Source organism: Falco rusticolus, chromosome 7 (genome assembly GCF_015220075.1).
Source record: "Falco rusticolus isolate bFalRus1 chromosome 7, bFalRus1.pri, whole genome shotgun sequence".
Classification (NCBI taxonomy): Eukaryota; Metazoa; Chordata; class Aves; order Falconiformes; family Falconidae; genus Falco; species Falco rusticolus.
This window is the reverse complement of record NC_051193.1, coordinates 24,773,913-24,801,090: the sequence shown is the minus strand read 5'-3', so window position 1 is coordinate 24,801,090 and position 27,178 is coordinate 24,773,913.

The following is a 27,178-nucleotide window of genomic DNA, read 5'->3' as shown; positions in this document are numbered from 1 at the left end:
CTTTGGAGAAAGGAGTGTCTGGGAGGGTCTGGGTAGGTGGTGGTGAGCCAGGTGTGATGGGAAGTCCTGCAGCATGTACCCTGGGGACCCTCCTGGCATGGGCGTAATTACCTGATCTTACCTTTTAGCCTATAATATTACCACCCCCACCCCTCTTATATATCTATCCGGTTTGGTTTGTTTTTTACAGAAAAATTCTTCAAAGGGCACAATGTTACTTGCACTGGTGGCTGGTGGAAGCCATCTATTTGTACCACGTGGGCAGCGGCAGCACATGGAGGAGCTCGGGGGCACCATCCTGGCAGCCCACGCCGCTCTGCGGGCAGCCGTCCTGGCAGGCAGGCCGGGCTGTTCTGGCACAGCACTGGTGCTTCAGGAGGATGAAAATCAAAGCTCACCATAAGAAAACCTGATTTCTGAATGGCTGGTTTTCCCTTAGAAGTGTTGAAATGCCAGCAGTGCCATATGCAATGTAAGTTGCAATTAGATAAGAAAGATTCTGCCTTTGAGCTCAAGGTATTTGTGGTTGGCTGTAGTTCAGTGGTTTTAAATAGCTCTGGGGCCAAAAAGCCAGTGCCTTTTGTTTGTTTGGGTTTTTTTGTTTTTTGTTTGTTTGTTTTTGTTTCTTTCCCCATTTGTAGCCTATTCCCCTGTTAGGTTAAAGTTACCTAAAATACTCTTTTTTTTTGATGAGATTCCACTTCAAGCAAGACCTGTGAAGCCAGGCATGGGATCAATGTATTTTCTAATACTATCTGCCCATGCCCATGCTTTAAACGGTCACTGACTTGGAGAGACTTGCCTCTCCTCTCTGCCGAGGCGCTGCGGGCACTGGCTGGGTCAGGCTGGGATCACACAGCACTCTGTGCCTTTTGCATCACATCCCGCCTGTACCCGAATGCCAAGCACACAGTGGTCCATCAAAAATGAGTGAAATAGAAGTGAAAAAAAAACCAACCAAAAAACCAACAACCTTTCAGAAAGTACATTCAGAGTCTGGTTTGGCTGGTAGGAAAGTCACGAGCCATGCACGGACAGAACCAGGGGTTGCATGTGTGAAGCAGGACGTCTGCCGAGCCCTGGCTGAGTGAGCAGAGCTCTGGTTTTCCCCTGAATGCTACCTCCTTGAGCTGCTCTTACCGTGTTAGCTCAGTTTCTCTTAAAGAAGGAATTCACCTCAGAAGATCTAAATGAGAAGAACAGTGCTCTGAATCACTGTTGATAGCTTTGTACATGATCCGCAGCCGTGGTGGGGATTACTGCAAGGTTGCTTCTCTATACAGAACACTTATTCAAAGAGTTTTATTAATAATTCAAAACACATTTCTCAACTACATATCATTTTCTCAACCATTTCTCAGTGGAATATATTCCAGCACTTATGGATCATTTTGTTGCCTTTTAAGTCTAATGTATTTGTAAATGAATGCTGGCCGTTTTTTCTGCAGTCTGTTATACACAGAGATTACAGGACTTGAGGAAATTGAAGAAAACAAGAATGAGTACTCTAAGAAAAATAGATTTGATATTACTTCATGTGAACCAGTTTTTTTTTAAAGTGGCTTGCTTTAAAGAAGAAAAATGGAAACTTGGAGCAAATCTATGAAATTTTATGGATGAGAGTGGAGTTGAGATCTCATGTAAATGGGCATCTCTCCTCATGTGTTACTGGGCTTCCATCACACTGCACAATCTGGCATTGCTATCTAGCCAAAGGTTTTTTCAGATATCAAACTTAATTGAAAAACTGTTATGATAGAGTTTATGATCTTTACAAGATTAATAATATTGATGTTGTTTGTGGGCCGTTTTTTTAACTTATATAGGTATCAGCTAAGCATATGACAAAACTATTAAAGAGAGGAAGTAATATCCTGGTTTATTTTAAAGAGGCTGTCTCTCTTTAGTAGTCCTTTGAAAATTTCTCTTAAAATCTTTACAAAAATTAGATCGCTTAGATTTTAATTTCATTTGTTCCCCGCCCTTCCCAAAGGCATGAATATTAAATATTCCATTCCATTACTGTAGTCTGCAAATATATACGTTCTGCGTCTAATATATATAAAACTTCAATGCTGTATGAAAACGTACACAAAAGGATTATTTTTTTCATTTATTAAACCTTTTCAACCATTCACAGTTTTTTGTTCAGTCAGTATCTTTATGTACTTTTCTTTCACAGGTGCCACCGATTATGTTATTTTAGAGGTTCCACCAGTGATAGAGTAAATTATTCTTCTGAAATCTTAACATATTTATCTCCTAAAGAGGCAGAGATTCGCAAACCTCTTTCCTGTGTGTGTCCCTTACTTGCCACAACTGCTACCAAATTTTTTTTCAGTAATGAAAACATTGTTTTGCGTGGCTGAAGACAAATTTAACCTCTTCCTTTGCAGCTGAACACTCTTTACTCTGTAGAAACTTTCTGTTTTCCTTTGACTGTACCATTTCAGTTTTAATGATGACACAGCCTCCAGGGAAAGTGACTCACTGCATGCTGGGCAAGATGTGGGCACGAAGGTCTGGGAAGAAGTCCTGATGCATTGGTCTTTCTTAGGTGAGGCTGCTTTGCTTTTCCCTCTTGCCTGGGAATAAGATAGCCACACTGCAGAACCATGTTGTTGGATAGAGATGCCCTTCAATGAGCAGGACATCTGCTTTCACAAGCAAAGGCTGTGGGCACATGATTGCTTCCCCCACAGGGGCGAGGGGCAATGTCTGAAGTGCCTGCAGATACAAGCACCACAAGGCTCCTGCAGCCAGCTCGCAGTGTGTGCAGGACTGCCTGCCATACGCTTCTCGGGATGCCCTGTCCTTCCTCTGCATGTGACCAACTGCAGCATGTCTGCCAGCTGGCAGAGCCGGGCTGTGCCCCGTGGCCAGAAGGCTAGAGCCTGTCTGGGCAGGGCTGCACCTTCTGGAATTGCAGCTGAGCTCTCAGTCATGTTATCTCATTCAGTGCTTGTTAAATGAACATAATTTAAACGTCAAACCTTTTTGTCAATGACAGGAACAAAGGCATGCAGGGCTGGAAAGGACTCGTGGGCTACCAACTCCAGTGCCCTGGGATGGCAGCAGTTTGTTCCTTTTTATGAACTCATTGACCTTAAAAGCAGAGATGTCGTCTGCTCCACTTGGAAGACTGTTCACAGATCTGCAAGCTTAAATGTTTAGGAACTTTCTCCTAATGACACCACCGTACTTTTCAAGAATATATTTATTCATGGTCAGTTTATCACCATTTGTTCTTATGCCAAAATTATTTTTAGAATAAATGGCTTTTTATCCCTCCCTGATGTTTTCCCGTGATATGTTTGTAGAGAGCAATCATGTCCTTTCTCAGCCTCTGCTTATTTAGGCTAAAGAAGCCAGCCTCATTAGGCTGCTCTTGTAAAGGCATTCTCCACTCCCCGAGGAGTGCCTTTCTGTGCATGTTTCAGCCTGAATGCATCTTTGTTCTGATCATTTCATATTGCTGCGAATACCTACTACCCTTCTTCGCATGATCATTGCATATAGCCACGCTTTCCACTTGTCTTTCACTGTTATTTTTGTTCCCAGTTGCCTTTCTCCTTTCCACCACAGAGTATTTTACCTCTTTCTCTTCCACTTTGATCAGTGTTTATGTTTTCCATCCTTGGTCCTTCTGGGCATATCTTTCCTTCCCAGCCCTAGACCTTCCAGCCCTTCCTGTCCTGACATCCTGCTCTCACTGCCCTGTCCCCATTTTTCATCCTCTTCTCAATTCCCATTAGAGCTCAGCCATCATCACTAGCACAACGTCCATACCGTTACACATGTAGCAAATTCCACCTCTGCTTGAGGGTGATGTCCACCCTACAGCTTTTGTTGATATTTCCTCTCAACATTGACTTAAAGCCAATAAATATTCAAATTCTTGTAATCAACAGTGAAATGAGTATGAAACCTGGGTACAAAAGAATCCCTTGGGTAAGTAACAAATCGACCTGCTCTTTCTTGTACAGAAGCTTTTGTATTCCTGCAAAAACCCTGTTATGCTGTATTGCTGTTTTCTTTGTTCTGGTCTCCACATTTTTTGCCAAATTCAGATTTGACTCATACAGAAATCTGAAATCTCTAAATCCTTTGTGAATGTGGAGATCCTATTTTCCCACCTGCGAGAACCATCCTGCTTCTGGATGCCCGGAGTGAGGCAGAAGCTGCCCGCAGACTAGTTTTCACTTGATGGTCCATACTGTGCTTCACTTGTCATCTACTGATGCACGGGACCGCGGACAGTGGGGACAGAGCTCCTGCAGCTCCATCTGATCTGCAAACAACTGTGCTTAATTCAGTCTGTTACAGGAGGTGGTGTTTTTTAATATATAAAACCACACTAGTTTTAATAAAGTGTCTCTTTCTGTGGCCCTTACTGCCATGTTGTTATCCATGATTACTGGGAACTTGTGCTGTTTGGCTGCCTCTGAAGTGAGAAGGAGATACATAGTCAGCTTTGAACCATTTGCTGTGAAAAACAAAACTTGAGATGTGTGCTTGCTGAGCTGAGGACTTCTGAGAGGGGTGATGCAACCTTGGAGGAGCACAGTCCATCTTGTTTTTAATAGTCAGGCTTTGTACTGTGGTACAGTGACAGTGAGCGTAACCGATGAGAATTTAAAAGTGCTCCATATTTTTCATCTGAGACCTTAGCAGTTCCTTCTTTTGACCTGCAATAACACTGACCACACAGGTCTTCTTTTCCTTGAAGAAAAGAAAAAACACTGGAATAATCTTTGACCTCAAAAGGAGAGTAATATTATTAATTTTTCCTGCCAACTGACACCTTTCAATTGTCTTCAACCTTTACTGAACAATATTCTCCCCACCTCTCCTGGTGTTTCCCACCATTTCAGTGTCATGGTTAGGAGAAACTCCTCTACTGCCTGCAGGCACAAGCTCAGTTTATTGATAAAGTCGGACATTTATTTGGAAAGTAAGTGCATAAATGCCAATAACTGAATGTGAAATCCAGGGACCCCTTGGGGAGCAGAGAAAGTGGCACCTAACCAGGATGCAGCCCGCGGTACACAAGCAGGGACAGGGACAGGAGCAGGCTCTGTCTCCACCCAGCCTAATGGGCCATCTGGGGAGTCTGGCAGTGGAAACCTTGAAATGGAACTGGATTCCCTTTCTCAATACAGAAGTATTTTCAAATACTTTGGATCATTATAAGCACAACATACAACCAGCTGCAATTGTAAGAGCAAAACAAAATCATATTTGTTTAAGTGACACGTGGTTTAGTGTGAACTAAAACCATGTTTGCAAGGGAACAACTGCTGAATATCTGTGAACAGAACATGAGAAAATTTTACTAACATTAGATGACAAGAGAAGATGATTTTTAGTTGTAAATGTTTTTATATTCCTTTAGTTACTGTTCTGTAAGTGTAGGATTTTAACTCCAGTACTGATGGATACCTTGTACGGTATGTATTCACACAAAACCAACAGAGCAGTTTGGTTTTGTTACAGGGACCCATAAATATTTTATTTCAGCCAATTTACCCAGATCCAGCTGGACTTTCATTAGCCAGATTGACTTCTGCCCTGTCCTTTTATGAAACTCAGTACTATCTGTGATGAACAGTTAGATGTACAGGCACATTTTCAGGGCTTTTGAGGTTTTCTGCCAATGGGAGCCTGATGGTGGTGGTATGTTACACAGAGCAACCTTATCCATCTGTTGTGTATGGTCACGATCTGTATTGTAAGGGTCAATTATGTTCTTATAGACTTCAACAGGCTTTGACTTTTGTCTTCAGCAGAGCTGGAGCAGGTCCTAATTCCCATAAAATCTTTGTTCCATTGAAGTGACTGAGAGCCAATGTCAGAGGAGCTGGGACTTCATGCAGTGCCTCTGTTAAGAAGGTCAAGATTTCATATACTCATCCCACAGTGAGCGGGGCTGTGAAGCTCAGGGTGTTTACACCCTGGACAGGCTGCTGTGCATGATTTCATGTATCTTCCCAGGTTAAAGAACTTCTTGACAACTCCAGGAATCCAGGAATCCATGAATGAATAACATGGGAAATTGGAGAAATGCTAAGAGCCATCAGGGAACTACCCTGGCAGTGTGCACATGCAGGGAGTGATCTCTGCCTCTGGGGACAGGCATAGATGTGGCCGATGTTAATTTTTTCCTTTCAGGCTGATTTCAGTAACTCAGAAGAACTGGTAAAAGTGCATTTACATTAAGGCAGAACCTATTAAGAACAATACTTTATTCAACACTTTATTCAACATGACTTGACCTGACATGAACCAACGGAGCATTTTGTGCATTTTATTTTGTGCATCCTCTTCTAAAAATAATGCTTGTTAGATGTAAACAGCATTTACCTAGGGTTAATGGGAGTTTTGTAGGTGCAGTGGGGTGGAATGAAAACTCTCTGAACAACCAGACCCAGAGGGCTGTGATCAGCAGTATGAAGTGCAACTGGGGGCCAGTTGCTAGTGATGTACAGCAGCAGTGGACACTGGGCCCAATATTGCTTTAACGTCTTTGTTAACGACCTAAAGAATGGGGCAGATGCGCTCTCAGCAAGGTTGCAGTCAACACAAAACTGGGAAGAGTGGTTGATACACCAGATGGGTATGCTGCCACCCAGAGAGACCGTGATAGGCTGAAGAAATGGGCTGAGAGGAACCTCATGAAGTTCAACAAGAGGAAGTGCAAAAAGTCCTGCATTTGAGGTGGGACAGCACCTGTGCAAAGAAGGGCTTGGGGATCCTGGTGGACAACAGATTGTGTACAGGCCAGCAACATGCCCTCATGGCAAAGATGGCCACCAGACTTCTAAGCTGCATCAGGCAGAGCGGTGCCAGCAGGTCCAGGAAGAGGATCCTGCCCCTCTGCTCAGCACTGGTGAGACACAGCTGGGATGCTGGGTCCGGTGCTGGGCCCCCAGTATAAGACAGACATGGGTTTACTAGAGAGAGTCCGGCAAAGGACCACAAAGATGGTGAAGGGACTGAAGCATATCTCATATGGAGGGAGGCTGAGAGCTGGGACTGTTCATCCTGGAGAAGAGCAGGCTCAGGGCGATCTTGTATAAATACCTGATGGAGAGCAGTAAAGAAGATGGAGCCAGACTCTGTAGTGGTGTCGACTTCCAGGACAAGAGACAACGGACACAACTTAAAAGAAATGAAATTCCATCTGAAGACAGGAAAACACCTCTTTACTGTCAGGGTGGTTAAACACTGGAGCAGGTAGCCCAGAATTTTTTGGAGTCTCCATCCATGGGATATACAAAACCTAGCTGCACCCAGTCATGGGCAACCTGCTGACCCAGCTGGAGCAGGGGGTTGACCAAAGTGACCTCCAGCTGCAGCCATCCTGCGATTCCAGGAACTAAGCCTTAGTTCTGTGCTACTCTGGTGACTCAGATATTGACCAAAATCTTTGAAGCTGATAGGAATCCTTGTTTCAATAGCTTGTAATAAGGCCCTAGTCCTAAAATTTTTATAGTTTGAGAAGTACGCTGACAGCCCTAATCAGTTGCAGACTAATGTTCTATAAATGCACTCTAAAAGATACTATAAATACAATGGTCGAGTGAATCCAATACCAGAAATAAAATCAACTTCTAAGCAAGTGTAAGTACACTTAATACCTTAACCTGGCTCCTGGAAAGAACACGATTCCTTCCACCCCCACCCCACCACCCTCGCCGCGCCTTAGTTTACAGCTCTATATAGGTTTAGAGACATCCAGTCTGTCATCTTGCATTTACTCATAGGCATCTAAAATACATACATCAGGTTTCACTCCCTAATGTCATACTATATTTGTGAAAAGGAAGAGACTTTTACCTTTCTCTTTGAATGCACCTATGTCACTGCTAAAAACAAAACCAAAAAAAACCTACACCAAAATTATCTGAATTTGTCTGTCTGCCATATAACTCTCATGCTGACCTGGGGAAACCTGATACAGAAATACAGTAATGAAAGCAGAGTAGGCAATGTCAAAATGTCACTGAATTTACAAGAGCATTGCTGACTATCTGTTGTTCAGAGGTGACTGTGGGGGGCTGACCCTGGCTGGATGCCGGGTGCCCACCCCAGCTGCTCTGTCACTGCGCTCCTCGGCTGGGCAGGGGACAGAAGGTACAATGAAAGGCGTGTGGGTCCAGGGCAGGGCAGGGAGATCACTCAGCAATTACCATCATGATAGGCAAAACAGACTCGACTCAGGGAAATTAGTTTAATTTATTACCAATCAAATCACAGCAGAGTAATGAGAAATAAACCCAAATCTTAAAACAACTTACCTCACCCCCCGCTTCTTCCCAGGCTCAACTTCACTCCCAGTGTCTCTCCCTCCCCCGAGCAGCGCAGGGGATGGGGATGGGGATGGGGATGGGGCTGCGGTCAGTCCATCACACGCTGTCTCTGCCGCCCTGTCCTCACACTCTGCCCTGCCCCCGTGTGTCCCCCCCCCAGGGGCGCAGCCCCCCAGGCACAACCTACCCCAGCGTGGGACCCCCCCACAGGTGCTGCCCCCAGGCCCAGCCGGCCCCACGGGGTCCCCGCGGGGTCCCCAGCCCAGCCCCAGCCCGGGCTCCTCTCCCCACGGGGCCACGGGCCCTGCCAGGAGCTGCCCCAGCGCGGGCTGCCCGTGGATCACGGCTCCTTTGTTCCTGCGTGCCATTAATATTTGAAATTCACCCTGAAGCCATCAGAGTTTAACATGCTCACTATCAGGTTAAAAATGGATTACATGATGCTTTTAGTAATACAAATTGTGAAGGGGGCACCCTGGTCCCTAGTCAGAAAGTTCATCTTTTGTCACTTCATATGTTAAATAAGTGCATGGGCAATTACTCACTTTCGTAGCTGACTGGATTCAATATTTCAGAAGCTAAACTAAAACAGTGTTTGATCTTCTGACCCCAAGTTTGTCAATTCTATATTTAAATGTCAATACTTTACAAAGCATGGCAACTATGTTTGAAAAATTAATTGATGTTCAATTTTTCTATGTATTTTCTGCAGAAAAAAAGCTGAAATAATCACTTTCCTGGGTGGGCAGAAAGACAGAGGTTTTGTTTGAATTTTTCTGCACTTGAACACTGATTGTGCTGATCTTTGTGAAATGGGTCACACAGGATGGAGTTCACCCTTGTGAGACAGGAGTTGTAAAGACTTGGGGTTTTAGCATGTGTCGAAGGAATGAGTTGTGCTTGCTCCAGCATGCATCAGCTCCCGCAGAAAAGGGTTTCTGATGTTATGGATGATTAATCATGGGAATTCTATTCACCACAATTGCATGGTCATCAGCATAATTTGAGCAGATAAGTGGACAACTGTTTAATGTCATTGACCTAGAAATAGAGCCATTACTCGGACAAACTCTGTGTGCCACAGATCACTGCATGGCACACTGCAGACACTTAGCCTGGGACTTCGTTCTGGCACAAAAGGGATTTGGCCACGACACCAGCTTTAATGAGCTTCACTGATGAAGAGTGCCAATACAGCTTTAGTGCCTTCATTTTATCAAGAGTCTTAACTACTGAAGGCAAATAAAGTCATCCTTCAAACTTTAAAGCTTCTATATGCATATTATCCATTGCCATTTCTGTCCTTAGAGAGAACATGTGATTCCAGGTGAATTACCAGAACAATTTATTAACAGTCATGCATATTTTAATTGTTTTCAGTTGTTTTCAAGATGGCACCCCTTAAACATTTCCAGCTCAGTTGGATGGACCATAGAAATTTCATATACGTAGCTGATATTAAGCATATTTGAATTTTTCTTCTTCACCTTTCACAGATTCTAGAGAAACAGTGCATGGACTGCCTTATGGTCTGCCGTCCCTGCAGTTTGAAGCCCCTGGACTAGAACATATATAATCTTGCAAGACCTTGCATATCCTTGTGTTATTTTGTACTTGAACAGGAGTAACTCATTTTGAAAAGCAGCTTGTCATTTTACACATGACCTAATTGCACCTTGCTTTACCGAGGAACACTGCCCAAGCCCTCTCCCATGGAGACAGGCACCGAGACCTGTGTCACTGAGAGGAGGTGGGTGCTTGGCCAGCCCACCACAGGAACCCACAGGGTTAATGCCTCTGAGTACAGGAGGAACTCTTGATGTAAAGGATCATGGAACCACAGAATGGTTTGGGTTGGAAGGGACCCTAAAGACCATCTCATTCCAACCCCCCAGCCACGGCCAGGGATAACTTCCCCCAGCCCAGGTTGCTCCAAGCTTCATCCAACCTGGCCTTGAACACTTCCAGAGGTAAGGCATCCACAGCTTCTCTGGGCAGATGTGATCCAGAGAAGTCAGATGCTAAGAAGGGAACCAGTTCTTCTTCCAAATACCCAAGCAGTATTAATTCTTTTCAAAGCCAATTCAGAAGACAAAGTATTGCTGTGCATCCCATACCCTGCATTCCTCCACCAGTGCTCAGTGGTTAAATGTGATCCATCGGAGGTACAGATTAAATTACCTTTTTTATCCATGCAGACCAATAAAGTGTCCTTGTATGTTGTTGGCAAGATGGAGCGCTCAGTGATTCTCCTACAGCTCTTTTACTGGGTGGACAACATACAAGTCCATTGGATGTGAAAGAAAAAATTACTTGAAGACCTAACATGATTAAACTCCTGTAGGAAGGGAAGACTTAAGCTCTACAAGCCCTCATAGTGAAACATGACATATTTTGCCCAAATATCTTTAACACACCCTATTGTCTAAGATCATAATTCTCAGTTTCATTTCTGTTCTCTTTCCTTCTTCCTTTCTTCAACTTGCAGCTTCAGCAAGAGGAACAGCAAACATGCGCCTTGGCCTGACCCCACAGCAAAGGAGATATGGGTCTGAGACTCTTCGTGCAAAAGTGGGATCGAAGTGTCTCAGGCAGGTGTCAAACACCTGCATAGTTATGAAAGGAGAGAAGAGCTCCCATCTTTGCTTCTGTTTTAAAGGGACTGACAGCTACTACAGCGGTTTTTTTCTCAGCCTGGCACACAAGGCACAGACACATCTTTGGTGTAAAGCAGGGCATGAGCCTCCTAGGCTGGCAGTGCTGGGATGGTGGGGCTCGCTTGGCCACGGGGACCCCACATGAGGCAGCTTGGGGTGGTCCAAGCTGAGGAAGGCCATGGTCCTGCCTGCACATCCACGCACACTGGGAGACCACAGGTTCTGTCAGACCAGGCTGCAAGTGCTGCCTGTACAGGAAAATGCATGAGTGTGCTGCAGAGAGCAATCAAATGAGCTCACTTCTTAGGTAAAGCCCATCTTCTTGAAATTTCTGCTTTAAAAATAAGTGAAATTTAGCCATGGAATAGTTGATTGTTGTCCTTTTTTATTCTTTCACTTTGTTATATTCAACAACAGCAACAACAAAATTGCTGTGTGCTATTCACAAACAGGTGTGAGAGTTTACCTGTGATTCTGAAACAAAGTCTCCCAAGAAACTATTGAACAAGGCATCAGCAGGACATAAAAAAAGATTTTGAGAGTGGAGAACTATTCCTCTTTGGAACTGGGTGGATTTAAGAAATGTATGAATATCTTCTATTCAGAAGGAATATAAATTCTATAACCAGGTTTTCTGGATTTCTATATGAATCCAAAAATCAATGACTTAATACAGAAAATGCATTGGCTCAGTCCTGTTAAGTCATCCTGAAAGACACACTGTCTTCTTATTAGGGGATGAAGTTATTATAGAAGAGACACGCTGGAGTCCCAAAAGCAAAAGGCAAATCAGAAAAAAACCTTTTCCTACAGTGACTTCAGATCCTCGAGGAGAACTTTTGCTGCTGCTGCAGTGCAGGACAGACCACGTGCACTGGCTGTCAGGCTGCTCGCTTGCGAGCACAATGGCAAAGCTTCCTACAGCCATCCTGCTCTGGGGTGCAAAACTTGATTTAACCAGCCTGCTCCCACTATGCTTCTCTGGTGGATATCACTGCCAAATTATTAAACACCTCACTGTTCAGAAGTGTGTTGAGTGCTGAAATCGTTATGTCCCTGCAGCGTTCAGACATTTAGGGGAGAGGCACAGACTGGTACTGGTCAGCTTGTACCTTGCTTATAAGAGAAACAGGTATGTCATGTGTGTAGGGTAAATGTATAGCATCCCCACCTTGGCTATGCAGAACAGGCTGAGGCTCCCACATGAGCCGTCAGTACCGGGGCTAACCTTCTGAAAATTCACACTTAGGTTATGGAAGAGGTAAGGATATTAGTGAAGAAAAAAACAGTTGAGTAAATAATTAAAGATAAATCACTCAAGAAATATGACTGCTAAATACATTAAATTGGAAAAGCAGACAGTGCTGGGAAGAAATGCTGATGGTCCAAGGTTTGCTTTTGTTCCAAAGGGAAGAGAAAGCCAATAGAAAAAATGTAATAAACACAATTTAAGAAATCAATTTAAAATGGCAAAACTGAAAATGTTAATTAAGAAAGAAACATTTCAACATCTGAAATGAAATGTTCAAAAAAATGTCATTGTGAATGTAAATGCTTATGTTTGATCTGTCACTTTGAAATCAATATTGTCTTACACAAAAAAATCTCATTTGAATTAACCCACACATTTCCCTGAGGACAAAACTTTATCTTCATCCTCCTTCTGTATTTCCATGCCTTCACCGTGCATCCTTGGAGGTAGTACCCATGTGCCGGGATATCACAGCAGATCCCCCAGAGTGATCCCAGCCTCCCTGGTCCAGATAGTGGCAAGGGAGACCCTGGGCATTTTGTCCCCAGTTTGGCACCTTATTCTTGGCCCAGAGGAGAATCTCTGGGCTCTGGTGTCTGGAGGGCTCCCAGTCTGTGGACTGAACCTGTCCCACCTGGACAGCTGCAGGGAAAATCAGCCTTTTTCCCCCTCACCTACAGGTTAATTTGGGGTAAACCTGATGGTAGTAGAAAGTTAGGGATGCCATAACCCCAGTCTGTCTGAGCTTCCCCATATATATATATATATAAATTTTTTTTCCCCCCAATATTTTTGGTCTGCATTTCTGAAAATAAGTTTTTAGGTGCTCCTTCCGTTCCTGTGTCTTTTATAAAAGAAAGTGGATTCCACTGTAGAGCAGGATAACATGTCCTTTTTTCTTTCCCAAATATTTAAAAGAAATTTTTCATCATTTCATAGTTGAATATATACAGAATTACAAATATAAAACCCACATGTGAAACAGTGGAATTTGGAGAAAAATGTTTGGTTAGCTAAATTATGGAGAAAGCATCCTGTTGCAATGACCAGGGTGCAGTTTTGAAGGCCAAGTGGGTAGGACCTCCTGGGCACTGAGGTCCTGTCCAGGCCTGTTGGACAATAGCAAATGGTCCCTTTCACCAGCTCTGACCGAGCCCATCCCCACCCCCACTAGCCACAGGCAATGGTGAAGGGTGCATCTGGCTCTGCTCCCCCTCTCTGCCCCCCACACCATGATTCAACCTTTGGAAATGGAAACGCCATGGGATTTCAACTATGCTTTTTTTTTTTTTTTTTTTCTTTTAGTGACTTTTCATTCATATGCCAAAACCTGTAGGTGTGCGAACTCTGTGTGTGTGTGTTTGTGCTGGAGTGTATGTTCATGCTTCGTTTGTGTAATTGGGTGTATTGCAGTCATCAGGTTGATTTTCCCAGGCATCTCCTAGGAAGTGCCATTGTTTCTTGCTCTTTGATTCACTTAAACTATTAACTGCTGCACAGCCTCGCGTAGGTAGATTTTTTTTCTTCCCCCCCGCCCCCCCCCCCAGGTTTGTGGTTGAAACAGAGGAGCCTGAACTTTTCAGGGAATGTGTTCTGATGGAACTGTTTGTTGGGGAAGAGTTTTGTGACTAACTTAATCTCCGCTGCTGGAGAGATGGGTTCAAGCTACACAATTTACAGCACTGTCAGTGTGGACATCGGTCTCATTCTACTGATCAGCCCACCTGCAGCCTGACCCCTTTAAGAGCTGGTTGTTTAGGAAGACAAACAGACAAGGGGTTAGTGCACAAACATTTTCCACCTGACAAGAACTGTTGCTGTGGATTAAGGAGAAAAGAAAAATCACTTCCTTTTGTTTTGCTAGGGAATTCAAATGCTTTAAGATTTAGTGTAACAGGATCTGCTTAAGTGGTAATTGTTCTTTGTTTCAGACTACATCAATTTACAACTGGAACACTATGGCTGTCACTGAAAATGCTTTGTAAATTTATTTACAGGCTGCAGGAAAGTGAAGAAGCACACAGACTGCATTTCAAATACAAATTGCTTCAAGGTACAATTTGCTCAAATTGCTGTAATGTGTATTATGAATTTAATTTTAGTACATTTCTGCTATACAATAACCTGATTTGAAACTATAAATGCAAATTAAATTTAAATAACCTATAATTTTTATGTGATGTGATGTTTCATAAATATTTACTATGGATGTCTTATTATTGAATCAACTATCCTTAAACTGTGTAGATGGTAATAAAGGAAAGGTCATCTCTTACTTGTATGTATTAAACTTGTAATCGGCAGTATCTGTTTGTTCTTCATCTCATCTGTCTAAAAAGAGATAATCACGGTAGCATCTGTGTGCCTCACAGTCTTTAATATATTTTTCCTTCTGATTCTCTCTGAGATAGGGAAGTGCTTTTATCACCATTACACTTACTGGGAAGGGAGACATAGGCAGACAGCATTTAAGATCATTTAGGTGCCCAACGATAGTGGAAATCGATGGCAGTTAGCACTAAAATATATGGAGGAGCTGTGTCCAGGTGCCCGTGCTCAGATAAACAAGGGGAGGGATGCAACATGTTCCTGCAGATCCTAACTGCGACTGGAGGCTTGGATGATCCAGATCCAACACACTGGCTACGCAGATCCTCCCAAAGCCTCTCTGGCTGCTGGTCCTGGCATCTCCCGAGCTCGTGCTCCCAACTCTGACAGCACATGCATGGGTGCTACTGTGCTTGCACGGCTTGGGATGGCTGGAGGGACCAGTGTCCCCCTCGGCCCCAAGCTGGTCACTGTCAGCGGAATGGGGCTGAGCACATGGGCTGCAGGACAGGCACCAAACTACACCATCGCCTGCAAACACATCACTGCCCATGCAAGTGAGGAATGCCCGGTAGGTCTAACTCAGAAGCTGGAAGAAGTTCTTGCTTGTGAAAATCCCTCCATGCAAGGACATTTAGCGTCAAGGATAAAGCAGGATAATATTGACTAATGTAGGTTTTAGTATATGCTTCTATCCTTTAAGAAAGCTCTTAATGAAAAAAAAAAAAAGAAAGAAAGAAAGAGAAAGATAGAGAAAGCCTTAGCATTATAGCACTGTTTATACCACAAAGAAGTCATTCACCCACCACAGGTTACCTTCTGTCAGGGACAGTTGCCTGTTTCCACTGTGGATATTCCAAGTTACACTTGTCACTAATCTTAATATAAAGTCTCTTGAAAGAATCTTAAATGGAAGGTCAGCTTTGATGTAGTACCTTTTAAATAAACGAGACAACTTTGACTGGGTAAATATTTAACCTGTGATTGCACAACAAAATGGAAGAATAAAGTGATAAATTGCTCACTATAAACAAAGTAACAAATGTTTCCGTAACAGCTGATTAGGAAACTAGTATTTTCCTCTTTCTCTGCAGAGGGAGGGCACATCTTCTCCCGACCTGCCATCATTTCTGGCAGTGCAACCACGCAGCAGTTAAATAGGATTTATCTTACAGATCACGTTTGGAAAAAAGGGCACAATTTGTAAGAAGTTTTTGGTGTTTTTCTAAACTTAATGCTGACTTTTCAGGAATGATGGGTGTCTATTCTGGGGTTTGTGGCTGGAAGGACTTTTCCATCTCTTGCTTTAGAATGTGATTGAATTGGGCCACATGGGAAACATGATGTTTTAAAACAAGTTTTTTTTATTTTTTTACCCCTGTGCTATATTCCTACTACAAGTCTGGGGGTGGAATTAAAGCTGTCTAAAGAAAAAATAATGTAGATCACTGACCAGGTTTAAAAACAGGAACAAAAAAACCCATGAGCTGCCCACAGACTTCTGCTTATTTCTTTGTTGGCCTTTGTTTTAACTGTTGAGAAACTGAATCTTCTCTGCTGAGGGTACCTGCATGCCAGAGGCAGAAAAAGGGGATAATTGCTATATCCATGGATCCACCTGGGAGAGCTTGTCCTCTCCGTTATCTCCTGGAGCAGCAGCCTGCACCAGTGGGTACCGGGCACCCAGGGTTTGTGCGTGACCACGTGCTGCAGCTCTGACAAGCACTTGATTAGCATTAATTGCAATAGAATCAACAGGGCAACAAACGGTACGTGGGTAGTGGACAAGCAGCCAGGTCTCATTTGCTCAGATAACAGTTGTGTTTGTGTAATCAGGCAGCCTAATGTAAATAAATACCTTTCCCTATATTCAGAAGTCCTGAAGCAGAAATTGTGTGTGAAAAATATGCTTTCTTGCCAACAAAAAAAGAACTATGGTGAAGAGAAAGGCCAGATGAAGACAGGCTGGGGGGCTCTGCCTGAGCAGCCCAGTGAATAGCAGGCACTGCCCAAAGCGCCCAGCTGCAGGAGCTTACAGCACAGGCTTGCTCATTTGAGATGTAACCTTTTATTTGCAGGGATTGTTTTAAAGAGGCCACCTACAGAAATGTGATGTTCATTCACTCAAATTATTACAGCAGGTGTTAAGTGCTACTCAGAACATTTTATGCATGTTTCTATAGAGAAAAAATTGAGAAAAATATCAAAAGCCATAAGCCTCTGGTCTGTGTCATCATGGGTACAATGCGTCTTTAAATAATGTAGAGCCATGCAAAAATAATTAATGACACAACTTTGCAGGATTTGGGTTACAAAGGCCATGTTTTTCCTCACTTGGAGTTGGAGGCTGAGCTTTGTTGCTGCAGGTATCCTTCCTGCAGAAAACTGAGAAGAATTAAAAGTGAGAACGCGAGTTCAAATGAATGCCGAGGTGATGGTGTCCCTTTGAGCAGAGGTCATGACCCCTGCAGATGATGGCGCAGCACACATGATCTCCACCATCCTCAGAGCTCCAGGCACCAGCCGTCACAGTGATAGCAGTGCCAGTTTGAATGCTGATGTCTGATGCTTGCTTTAGGCTTAACATCTAAAGATTCAGGAAACTCCCTACAGCAAGCGTTATTTTGTTCTGTGGTCTGGCCAGTTCAAGAAAACCACTGTGTTTCTGTATTTCATTTAATGTCTCCAGTTACATCTGCTGCCAGTGAGGGGTCCTCTCTTGCATTTTTTTTTTCTTCTTCCCACTCAACGCCCACCCCCATTTTCCTTTTCTTAATGGATGCCCAGGAAATTTTGTTAGATATTAACATTTGTAAGTTCTGTAACCTTGACCTCTCCCAGCTGTTATTTCTGACCAAGTCGTCTTGATCAACCCTCAGGGACTGGAGGCTGCTTCTTTTTACATTGGATTTCCTTCAATTTTGCAATATTGCTTCAAAGTATTAAGAAAGGGAGCACTTGAACACACCCAACTTATTGTACTGAGTGATTTCACTGAGCGGTATCTCTTCCAGAAGAGAAAGATCTAACTGCATTTGCCTCAATTAACTTGACCCTGTGGCCATGGCTGAGCTCTCCCATGGCATAGCCCTCACTGTGCTGCACAGCCAGAAGATCCTCCACCAGCACCAAACTTCCTGGTCTTCTGGGAGATGAAGAACAGCAATAATGGAATTAGTATACAACATCAGCTTGAGACACAGGCAGGGTTTAAGGAATATGGTTTAATTGCTGGCTCAGACTTCAGATTGCACCTTGTGTATGGAAACCGAAATAAACTCACTGCAAATATTTCAGTGTTAAACCAGCTCCTGCAGCACCTACAGCACTGCTCTCCTGCATGTGCAACAGGGAAGTGGGAGCTGCCAATATCCATCTCACATGAACCCAGCAGCCATTTCCCTCATTATTTCTCTGTTGACAATGTCGGTTTACCTTCTGGCTGATGATCAGGGATGGGTTTTTGCAGCTAGTTTCTTTGACACATTTAAAATACTTTGCTATCTATAGACTCCATCCAAGTCTATGCTTAGCTTTGTCCCTACCAGGCTGTTCAAACCTCATTAAACAAGCTATCCTTCTGGTGAAAGGCAAATCATTTTGGTTTTCAAATTCTTCCTAACAGCGTTAAAGCAGCATGGGCTCCTGTAGTATACTGCATGGCACTGCTCAGATTTGTGTGGCAAGCCATATATTTTAGTATTATAGCTCAAGTAAAACCCAGCCCTGTGTGAAGCACACCAAATCTTTGTTATTATGTTTATTGGATTGACAGTGTCTGGTACTGGGCAACTAAGGGGGCTTCAGAGTTTGAACTCTATGTCAGTGATCCAGATTACTGCCTCCAGGACTTGGGAATATTTCAAGAAATGGTTGATTAACAAGCTCTCAGTGACTCATGCCATAGGGTCATCATTTATTTAATCCAGTCCATCCTTGGGCTGGCATAGCTTGAGGGTCTTGCTATGGCCCTAATCCCAGCCATGCATTCAGATCTTACCTGGAGCTGGCTCTGGCACAGGGGCAGTCCTCAAGCGAGCTGAGCCACTCGCATGACCCCCTGGAAACTTTATGGGTTGCAAGGTTAGTTCTCTGTCTGCTTAACATCTGGTCGCTGAGACTGAGCCCAGCTTCAAGGTACTCACCAGCACTTAGCGATGGAAAGTGAAGGTGGTGTCAGTAGGAGGTGCCCCACAGACAAGGTATTGGTCCACAGCTTTGAGTGCTGGTCCTTGGCCAAGGCCTGGGCACAGCCTAAACACTCAGCTCCTTCCATACAGGTGATTTTTATGGCAAAGCTCATATGAAATGCCCTGAAAATGGCATGAAGTCTTGTATACTGAAGTTTTAGATATGTATCTACACATATATAAAATAGATCTTCCTTATAAATGGTCATGTGTCACAGCACTCTCAAAACCAGCTGGCTGCAACAAGGCTTTTACCACCCCATACCAGGTTAACCTCAATAGGTACTTAACACACCTTGCCCCGGCACAGCCACTGATCCCACACAAGGTTTCAACAGCCCATCTACTGTTTGTGCTGTTTCTCCAGGCCAGTCCCTCTGCTTCTTGCCCCTGCTGCACCCTTCTCCTTGTGTTGCCTACCTCCAGGGCACTCTCTCTCCTCCCTCTGCTTCTTCCAGGTCTCCCTTCATCCAGTCCATCTCTTCCCTCCCCCTCAGAGCTATTTAACTCCTTAGCAGGAACCAGCCACAGCTGCACCTTATCCACATCAGCCAACCCACCGCCCCTGAAGTTAATTAACCCACCTTCATTCCTCTACAATTCCTCTGCAGTCATGATCTAGTCTAATCTCAAAGACAGTTTTTCAACATACCACAAAATTTTGAGACTACTATCTGTCTTTAATCATGATAGATTTGTACCCACACAGGACAGTTTGTTGCCCATGAATCCTACTGTAATATGTGAATTTTCTTGCTCTTTCTCTTTTATTTGATGCTGTATTTTCTTGTGTATTTTTGGAGTTCCTACTTCTATAGTTTCATTACTTTTGGGGAACTTTTCTTCCAGCACAGCTCACCACTCTTTTTTACACCAGCTTTTTCATCTGCACGGCAGCGCTGTCATAACTGTGCTGGGTCCTTGCACTTTTGCTGAGATAGTGCTTTCTTGCCTGCCCCTTCTGCATGTTAATTAAGATTTTACAGTGCTCTTCCAGGCAGATAACTATTCTTACTCTCGGCCTTTTCTTTCACAGAGGAAAAAAAACCTTTTTTTGTAATTGTCACCTGTGTTTTTTGGATGAGCTTTAAATTGGCAGATGGGGACAGAAAATTGCCAAATGCTGTGAAGGTAAGAAGAGCAAAGCAGAAAAGTCTAGAGAAGTAGTGGGATTCTGGTAAAACTGTAGAGGAAGAGGCAGGGAGAAAATAATCTGTATTTTCTTTGGTGTTGTGGCTTCACCTGAGAGGTGGTGGAGAGATTTGGAGGCTCTGGAATCATTCACTGGAGTACGGTTTGGCTACAGTGCAGACAAGGAACATAAAAGTAGCATGGCTGATAAAAGCCCAACCAGAATAGATCTTACTAACCAAATGACACTGTCTAGTCATTATTGCAATGAGCACCAGAGAATTTTCCCTGCCAATTCCTATGCGCTGCCTATAAGCACACCTTTTTCAGTGTAGTCATTGTTACAAAGACTTCAGGTATTAGACACTCTGCTAGACCCTGAGTGAAAACAGCCCCATGCTTAAACATCTCCTCAATGGAAGCCCTTCACCTCATTGCTACCCGTGCTGTGTCCACCTTACAACTTACAAATCATCCCCGAGTCCTCAGCAAACTACTTATCTCCTTGATGAGCAGGTTTTCCAAACCTACAGTCATGTTGGCAGCCATTGTCTGGACTTTTTCTTGTTGGTTGACATTTTTCATGGTTTAGTATCAGAATTGACCTTATTAAGACTGCTTATGATAATAAAATGCCCCCCTACTCTTCTTTTCTGTTTATTATTCTAACAACAGGGGAGGCCGTATGTCACACTGAGAGCAATAAACGATGGCCAAGCAAGCTGTGATTACCAGGCTCTCTACCTTATTTCATATGGCTGACTTACCCTTGTCCTTTTGCCAGAAATAATTTTGCTTTCTTCCATGTCGTTGGTAAAACACTTAATAAAATTGGTTCAATATCAAGCTTTTGTAGTAAAGATAAAGCTTATGTTGCACAGTGATTTTGCATTAAAAATGACTGCCAGATGGATATCTTAAAAATGCATTTAGTATATGATGCAATGATTTGTATAGAAGAAATACAAGAAATACAAGAAATTTAAGATAATTTAATAATACACAATAATATCAAAAATGAAATATAACATATAAAAATCATAAACTTTTATTCAACTATTTTATTATAGAAACTTCATAAATCAATAACAAATAAACTACACAATAAAAATACGAATCAGATTATTAATAGAAAATATTGTTAATAATAAAAATACTACTAACATTAACAACTGAATTTAATAATAATTAATATTAATGCATACAATGCACAGCCCCAGATCCCCCTCACTTGTACATGACCCCATACAGTTCCTGATGTCCACAGCCCAGGGCAGCATCAGGAGCTGCACCCTGGCCCATCCCGGTAAGGGGTTGAAGACTTTCTCTTTCACATGTGGTCAGGAGATTGGACTGGATTTGAAAAGCTGTTTCTGTGCCTGGTGTGTGCAAAGAGTGACCAGGCATCTGAACTGTGAGGTGGGGAATTACATTTGAAAGGTTCTCTCATTTAGAAACCTGCTCTAGAAAATCCAGTGCAAATTTTGGATTCCAGATTTCCTATCGAGTTCCTATTTATTTATTTATTTATATACATGCACGCACATAAGTGCGCACGTACACACAGCTGATGCCTCCAAAAAAGGAGGAGTGCACCCCTAGCAGCCAGAGCTGTGCGAGGGATGCGTGCGCAAGCTAGCAGGGGAAGGAACCCGGCGTTATGTGCACAGACTGACCAGAAGCAAGCAAGCTGTCACAGTGTTTATGGACACAGCGTGCTATGCCATGCGACGCATCCCAACAGAGCGGTGAGTCTCTGATGACTCTTCAGGGAAAGGCCAGAGACATTCATGCAAGCAAAGCTGAGTAATTCGATCATGGAGCTCTGTTTAGGAAGGGGAAAGAAGCTTGTGGTTCCCTTTTCCATTGAGCAGGTATGGTTTACTGGACTGCAGGCTTTGTCCCTTGCTGTAATCACAGTGCCATCAAAATGCAAACATTTACCATTTATTATTGCATTACAATGCAAAAAGACTCAACCTCCCCGCATTGGGGAGATGCTGAAAGCTGACGCAGTTACCATCCTCGTCCTTCAGACCTAGTAAAGCGGACGGTGCTATATCTGCTTTAGCATAGTGCTCTCCCTTCCATGGTGCTGCCTCCTCTCAGCTCCGTTCTCAGCGCAGACTAATTTGTCCTGAAGCTCTGCACATGTCTCTGGAGTCAACGACATAACCTCGAGGTGAGAGCAGGCTAGCACTTCTCTGGGAGCTGATGGCTTTGCCCAGAGCTGGCAGGAGGGAAGTCTCCCTCGGGACCGGGCTGGTGTGTTCCCAGGCTCCTTCCAGCCTGCCTTATGCTGAAGATGCTGCTGGATCAAAAGCTGGTAAACTCAGATTTGGTGCTTTGATTTTGATCTCGCAGCTGATAGAAGCGAGGCTGAGAGGACATCCTTGACACCACAGACAGGCTCTGTGAGGACCCATCCTGGGGGGGGTGGTGGACCCAGGGGTACCTGTGTAAGTTTACAACTGTGAAACTGCCATAGGATCAGAGGACTCCTCTATGGGCACTGAATCACTGTGACCTGGAGCCTTTTTGTTGAAGACTAAAAGAAGAGAGGACTGTACATACTGAAGTGAGGTCCTTCCCATTTTCAGTCAAAGTCTGTTCCTTGCAGCAGACACAGATGCCTGACACAGGTTTTGCACAGTGATGCATGCAAGGAAGCCATTGCTGGTTCACCCTCGCCATGTCCAGGTGGGCAGACTTCAGACACAGCTAACAGCTGAAGTGCCCTGATGGTAACAAGCTCCCTAATGAGCTCCTGATGTCTCCCATGGGAGCATTTCCTATTTTGCTGTCTGACTGGCTGCAGCCCAGGGTCTGGGCACCTTCCAGCAGTGTGGGAGATGGCCACAGAGCAAATGGCTTCATTAGGGCTAAAGGACTACAGACCAGGGCTTGGAAGTGCTTGGTGCCTGGGATGATCAGGCATGGTTGTTTCAGATGCAGAGGGATGCTGTGCACATCTCCCAGTAAGGCAGCTCCCCAGTTGATGTCCTGGTGTTGTGCAACAGCCACTTCCCAGCTGGACAGTGGATGTCGAGGAGAGAAGACATCAGTCTTCAACCCAAATTTCACTGCCCCAACCTGAGTCTGGAGCAGGATTAAAGTAAAAAATGTGCAGGTTTTGAAGCCTAACTTGGAATTTCTGCTTTCCAGCCTCTCAATGCCCTGACAGCTGGGTGCTTCCTGGGGAGGAGCAGCTGGTAATTAGATGTTAGGTAACATTTGGGGGAGTTTGTTTTTCAGATATTTTTTAAGCTACTGCAGTTAAAAATAAATAAATACTGAGGGGCAATTTTAGCAGCGTGATTCTAATTTGTTTAATCAGATTATGTTGTTTTCTTCTCTGCTGCCTTCTAATTTGGATATACAAAAATGAAATTAATATTAAATTCTCATATTTATTCAGACTTAATGAGGTGACTGGAATGGCTTGCCAGAACATAGTTGTCTTTTAAATGGGGCTAAACATTATTTCCTGAAAGTTGTCTTTCATGAGGACTTTATTATCATCTGAAGTTTAGGAAAATGACCCAAAAGTTTGCTTCCATTCCTAATCATCAGCAGTTAATACAGACAAGTGTTAAGCAAGATTTAAGAGGATTAAAGGGCAGTATAAGGAGCAGAGTTTAAAAAAAAAAAAAAAAAAAAAAGCAAGCCTGCTACATATCACAGGAAGGAAGGATAAAACCTTGCTTTAGCCGGAGCTTGGCAGGTGACTTGGAAGTGGTTCAGCCAGTCCATGGACCATCTTGGACCATCTCCCCTGTCCTCTCCCTCTCTTCCCTGCCCCAGGCTGCAGCATCTCCCCCACCCGCAGCCTGCTGCCTGCCCTGCTGGGGAAGGGGAGAGCTCCGAGGGGGCACAGCCTTGGGCTGGGACTGGGCGCAGGGAAGCACACCGTCTAGGTGCCTGCTTCCTGGGCTGTGCCATGGGCTGTCTCGTGCCCATTGCCAGCGGCATTGCCGCAGGGCCGCGAGTGCAGGGCTGGGGCTCTGGATGGGTGGCCACCCTGGCTGCCGTGGGAGAGCCCTGCCTTTCGGCCTGTTCTCCCAGAACCGTTGCCACTCTCGTGGAAGGTGTCCCTGCCCACGGGTTGGAACTAGATGAGCTTTAAGGTCCCTTCCAGCCAAGACCATTCTGTGATTCTATGATTCTGTCTCACACGGAGCAGCCCTGGGGCTGGAGAGCAGCCAGCAGGACTCCTTCCTCACAGGCAGGCACCATCCCCACCCAGCTCAGCGTGTGGTGCTGCCTTGCTCCCTGTTTCTGACAGCCACCCTTCTCCCGTGTGATCCAAGTTCTTGAGCCACCAGGACTTGGACCTGTGCAATGCGTGGTCTTTGTCTCCGTCAGCCCCTTTAGCAACCTGGCACAGGTCTGGAGCGCTGACAGAGAACGTTTAAACTCTTTAAAGATGCAATTATCCTAAAAGCGTCTTTTGTGTTGGACACAGGAGTTTTCTATTTTCTTTCTTTAGATTGAAACCCGAGTACCTGGCAAGGCAAAGCTATCCAGGCAGTAGAAATTCTTGTTCCTGGAAGTTGGACAAAACAGGGAGAAGGGGAAAGTCATTAAAGCAGCTTGCACATTGCAAAATTAAAGTGTACCTGCTGGTAACAACTGTGTTTGAATTTGGCCAACTGCTTTAGACTAAGTGATAACCAAATTATACCTGCTTCAGGCTGTTGGAAAATCTGCTGGTAGGGGGTAGGCTGTAATGGATTAGCTTACATCCCATTTTGTGTGCATCATTAGAAGGTCTGATTTCTCCAGTGCTGATTTCATCTCTCTGCAATGCAGCCTTGAAATCAGGAGAAAGGTGCTGGGTTTTCTTCAAATGATCCACTCTGCTGTCACTTTTCCTTATCTCTTGTTCTTGCGTGTTTAACACTGGCAATATGCAGCCATAAACAGCAGGTTTATAGCTGCAATCAAACAGATTCTTCCCGCTGGAAAAAAATATTCCAAAACTTCAAGGGTTGAGCTCTGTCCTCCCAGGCATGTCCTTGGCTCAATGATTTCATTGCAAATGGGCATATGGAGCCAGAGCCTGGGCTGGTACATCCAGATTTATGTGAAGCACTACACATCGTTCCCCAGTCTCAGCCCGAGAGCTGCAGATCTTGGCACGAAGCGTCCTGAAGCAGAAGGTGGTGGTGAGTGACAGCTTGATGCACTCCTGCCAGGGGCTGCTTTTGCACATAGGCCTGATTTGGAGGAAGATTTGTTGGTTAACTCTGGGTGTATTGTACCACTCCACAGACACACTGGGGTATACACATTTTGGGTATTCAACAGAGTTTTTCTTTTTAAAATCACCGAGTAGTACTTTACCTGATTATCTTCATTGTGAACGCAGCCTTGTCTATATGATAAGATTTCCCACTCAATCAACACATGCCTCTAACTTGTAATTATCTTTGGAAATGTTTTCATAATGTACAACCCTTAACCTTTTTTATGTGTTGATTTATTGCCTCAGAGTTAAACCCTGATGTTCAATTTCCTGGTGGCGTTATTAACATCTCCTGCCAGAGAAAATAATTTAACTAAAATTTCATTGGAAAATGAATCAAAACATGATGATATTTACGTGTGGTCTTTTAATCATTTCAAACATAGAGAAGTTTTTGATTTAAAATCACAGTAATTTTATTTCAATTGTTCTTGGTATTATCCTTAGACATAATTAGGAATATCTACACAATTAACTGACTGGCAGCTCCTTCCATGAGCAGTAAATAACTAAGCTATAAGAAAATACCAAATGCTGTTTCAGATACCAGGTTCTCACAACATTTTAGTAACAAGGAAATTGGGTCAATGTCCCTGGCTTATTTGTTCGGCGTCACAAGCAGCGGCAAAGGAGCAGGGCAGCGAAGGAGAGCCGCTCGGCCAGCAGTGGAGTGCAGGGTGCCAACACGCATTCTCACCCCCAGGCTGGAGACTCCACTTCTCTTCAGGTTATTCCTCTGCATAAATGAAGATTTATAATGCATTGAACCCCAAAAGGGAATGTGATCTGTGGCCCTGCCCCTCACCCAGGACAAGGGCGTTTTCCTGATCTTATCCAAAAGGTTCTCCTTGCAGAAGGTAACTGTGCAAGCAGTGATACTGAAATCTGATTATTTTCCATTCAATTGCCTTCTCAAAGTGACGTTCTTTGCCCATCAGCACTGCTCAGCAACGAGGTCTATCAGGTCAGGATCTATCTATCCATTTGTCTGTCTCCTGGGCCTGCTGTGCCTTTAAAGTTGGAGCGCTGCTCTGAGTGCAGTCAGTGTGAACTCGGCTGGTAGGGCTTCATAAAAAGCAAAACATGCTCAGCTCATCCAAATCTCAATTGACTTTCATCATCACTGCACCAGAGTCCTAAAATGGAACCAGTGTAGGGCCCGTACCTATCAAAGCATATTTGGATGGATGACCTTCATCTTACTATCTGTGAATCTAATAAAAAAAAAATTGTTACACTTCAATGCATTATCTGTCATGATAATGAAGTTTTATTTACCATTTCCAAACACATTTTCACTTTTAGAGATAGGGTTAGAACAAGCTGATCAGCTGAATCCCTGGGCTTTGCGAAAGCTGTGAAGCAGTAAAGTCAAGTCTCCGGTGTGGACATCCGCGTGTTGGGATACATCGTTCCTGCAGATTCATTTTGCTGTTGGCTTTGTTGGTTTATTTATTTTCCAGTATCCAGCAGAACCTGCTGAAGGTTCAGAGAGGTGGGTGAAAGCTGTCCTGGTGCACCTCGTGCCTGTCCTTGTCTACACCCCGCAGCTCCTCGGGGCCATGCCCTTCCAGGATGTGTCTCCACCATCACAGTGCAGCTGCTGGGGCAGGCTCCCCAGCACCCTCCTTCTGTGTGCCCCCACAGCACTTCTCTTCCCTGGAGAGAGCTTCTGCCTCTCCAGACCCATCTTCTGAGCAGTACCAGCAGCCTGGGGCTGCTGCTTTCCAGTGAGACTTCTTACTGGGGTCTAGACGGTCCCTAGCTGGTCAACTGCCTCTCCTCCATCCCCTGCCTTTGTTTCCTGCTGTCCCTCTCTGGCTTTTCCTCTCCTCTACCTCCAGTTCCCATTCCTCTGCTTAAAACATCTACTGGTTCATATGACAAGTTTACCTTAACTCTGCCTTGTGCCCTTTAGGATGTGCTTTTTCTGTTGCATTTCCCTTCCTCCTCCAATATTTCTCTACTCGTTTCCCAGTTCCAGCCGCCTACTTCATTTACTCCATCTCATTTTAAAACAACCCACTGAGGTTTCTGTTTATACAGCACCTAACATAATG